Here is a 3,761-nt window from a genome sequence, read left to right on the forward strand (position 1 = left end):
TGGATATTTCAGGTCTCTTCAGTGAGGATATTTTGTAAGGAAACAATAATATGTATCTGAATAGATCTCATTTTAAGGGTTTGGGTATTTTAAACAGTGGCTAGTACAAAAATCTTGAAGTGAGATTTGTGTGTATATATTTATTTCTTTATTAAAGATGTTCTTAACCAAAGTAAGCTAAGTTGCATTCATGTGAAGTTACTACGGAGAAATTGAAAAGATGGCAGTAAATGTAGCTATAGCATTTCCTGCTGTTTTCCTCAGCCTGTAGGGCAGGAGAGTACCTGGGCGAGAGCAGTGGGTTTGCGTGGAGTGCCCAGCTCAGGGCTAGGTAGTGCGCTGCTACGTTACTTCCCCAGGCTTCAAATTTTCACCATCTGTGACTGTACAGGGGAGTTGTGTCAGGGTGGGAATTAGATAAATGTGTCCCTCGGGTTTGTTGATTATGAGCCAAATTTTGATTGTCTAGTATTACAGTATGGCATTATTGCATCCATATAGGGAAGAGATGTACACTTGATACCGCAACCTGTTTTTCAGGCTACTATGCAAAAAGGGCTATCTAATAGCTGTCAGTGTTATAAATTCTCTGAAGAGCAATAGCTCTAGCACATTTAGAGAACTGCAATAAACCAGCTTCATCTTATGGCAGTTTTAATACTTGATAGAAGCCCAGAGCGCTGGAACAATCAAACTAGAAAAATCTGATCTCCTCTTTGGAGTGACTTATCTGGCAATGCTCGGAGAACGTGACCTAATTTCAGCAACCCTTCTTGCACTCATGCTAATATGAAATGTGACAAGAGCACTTAAAAACTATTCCTGATAAAAGCTCAGGGGCAAAGGGTGGCTTGTGTCTGTACCCTATCTCATTACCCCAGCAGGCAAACTGAGCTGTCTTAGCTGGAATCCAAGTGACTCATCACTTTAAAGACAATTATGATGCTAGCATAGATTTAAAGCATGCAGTCTATAGTAGCTTGAAATATTCCCTATGGCCTGTAAAGGAGATGACTGTTTATAAATGAGAGTGCATATTTATATTGTTAATGTTTCTGTTTTTTCTTAAAGATTTATGATGATTATTCCAAAATAGTTCATCCCTATAAAATATATAATAAGAGTTTTGTCAAGAATAATTGATTGTTTAAAATTGCTAAAATGGCTAGAGTTTGCATGGTCTCTGCCTCAATTCAGAGCTCTCCTATAGGACTTTATCAGTCAAAATGGCATATAAGTTATCCCAACTCGATAATATTTAGCTAGCCTACTGGTAAAGATGTAGTCATACTAGGACAGCTGATGTCACAGAGAGTTGTTGTTGTTGTTGGTATTATTATTATACTAGCCTGCTTGATAAGATATCCTTTATTAGATTTGATTTCCATTCATGGAGCTGAAATAAAATACTGCCTTTTCAAAAAGTTGTGCCTAGACCTGGTGCAGTATGATGTGATTGTCTGTCACACTACTGGTAACACGGGTTTGACGTTTACAAGTGTCCCAGGAGAGTTTTGTTGCTCACAAGTTACACTGGTGAAATGTTATTTTTGGAAATGTTATCATATGTAGCGTTTTTACCAGTGGCATTCTTGTGCATGAGACTAGTGCTGTCAGAAGCGTGTTCACAGCATCATTGTTATTCCAACAAGCTTCCATGACTGCTACAAACCACATATGCCTAAAATAACCAGGATGCAAGTTCTGTAAGGCTCTAGTAATAAAAACCCCAGGTAGAAGTGCACTGATAACACAAATTAAAATCAGAATAAATACCAGAGTGCAAGGGCATGGAACAACATGGAATAACATGGAACAACATGGAGCAATAGAGCAACTGCTGCTTTGATGAAAATGTAGGAGCCACCAGAGAGCAGACTGTGGAATTTTAGCCGCAGGAAAGTGATCAGGTTTATGAGGCAGCAAATTTTATTTTTCATGCTGTATGATGGCTTCAGTGGCAATTGGATCAAACAGTGTTTCAAAACCACAGACATTTGATTGGTTGGTACTCAATATGCCAACCTGGTAGGTATGTATAAGCAGCCATCAGAGAAATTTCAGACTCTGAAATGGAGAGTCATACTTGATCTGTGTCAATTAACCTTGTTTTTTGATTCTGCTCCCCCTTACAGCTGAAACTTTTTCCATGGTACCTCTCAGCATAGTGCAGCTTTTTGACATTTTGACCTTTTTCTAAGTGCGATGTACAGCTCTAAACATGTTTTTATTTTAAACTTCAGGAAAAGCAACTGTGGAGCTGTAGAAGCAAAGGTCTCTTGGTGTATACATACATACTAAAGTGAAAGAGAATTAGTCATATAAAACAACATTTTAAAATCCTTCCAAACTAAGATTAATTACCAGATGTTCCAGGAACTTCATCATCAGTCCAGTCAGTCCTGATGTCTTTGTTTTGTGGTATATGTGGTAGTTGCCTTTTTGGCACTGTATATTATTTCCTGGAGGGCTTCAAGGGATGCAGTTACATGGCTTTTTGCGTGAAGTGATTTTACTGCACACATTTTTAGGCTACAAGAAATATGAGAAGTCTGTATGGTTTCTCTTGATCATAGTGAAATCTGGAAAGTACCACCACAGGAGTCTAATCTCTCTTTTCTCTAAATGCATGAGGATTAGTGCTAACAGAAGTTGCATGTGAGACTCACTCACAGAATCCAGAGAACAGCCAAGCATCACTTCCCATTCATGAAATCCTGCTGTGTTTATCTTAGGGCATTTTGGCCTCATAGTTTCCATGCATGTAGTCATAGCCACATGGAGCAATCTTCAGCTAAACCGTCTCCTCTCTAAAACAATACAGAAAACAAACACCAGAAAGGTTAAGAGGTGCTCTGAGACCCCTGCACTTAGCTTACCCGTGAGTTTCAGTGTGTATCCCACTATAGCCAAGGATCACACGGGCTGCAGCCGTAAATCAGAGCTAGTTTGACAATAGCTGGCCAGGGCGGCAGAAGCACGCCTGCAGCAGGACAGAGTGCAGTACGTGCCAGCCACCTGAGTACTACCAGCTTGCTCACGATGAATTTACAGCCCTCGCTGAACCCCGCCGCCTCCCTGTCCTCCCTGTCGGCTCACTTCGGCCATTTGCAGTACAGACTTCTGGCTGCCCAGGGACTTGTCTTGAGACACCTTTACACCCTTTGCTAAACCGTGTCGTCACAGACCAGTTGTTGTTCCACAGCAGGCTTTCATTTACTCTTGGCTTCATAAATCTTTGTGGATCAGCAGTGGTGTTTCAAAATCATTCTGAAGTAGAGGAAAAGGTGATGAAATAATTTGGATTTCCAATTTGCAGCAATTCGCTCTCAGCAAAGCCACTGACAAATATTTAACAATTCGTATGTTTTTTGCTAGAAATGCAAAGATGCCATCTATCTGCAGATGTAATTATTCACAGTATTAACACCACCTTGGGGTATTTTTACAGAAAGCAATGTAAGTTGATAGAGGGATTACGAAAATGCCTCTTGACAAGGCTGGAACTTGTTAGTCATAGGTGCCACAGAGAACTGTAATTTCTTACTGACAAAGATACGAAGAAGTTTCAAAGATCGAGTGGTCCCTGTCTGAAACACCTAACAAAGAATGAAGGGTGCTGATTGTACTTCTGTGGCAGCACAGCCTCAGGGCTTCGCACTTTCTGAGGACTTACATTACTGCTCTAATACCAGTGAAATGAGACAATTTGTTAGAGTCCATACCAGTGAAATGAGATAATTTGGTAGCGTCCACAGCCT

Source organism: Cariama cristata, unplaced genomic scaffold (assembly GCF_000690535.1).
Source record: "Cariama cristata isolate BGI_N322 unplaced genomic scaffold, ASM69053v1 scaffold13882, whole genome shotgun sequence".
Taxonomy (NCBI): Eukaryota; Metazoa; Chordata; class Aves; order Cariamiformes; family Cariamidae; genus Cariama; species Cariama cristata.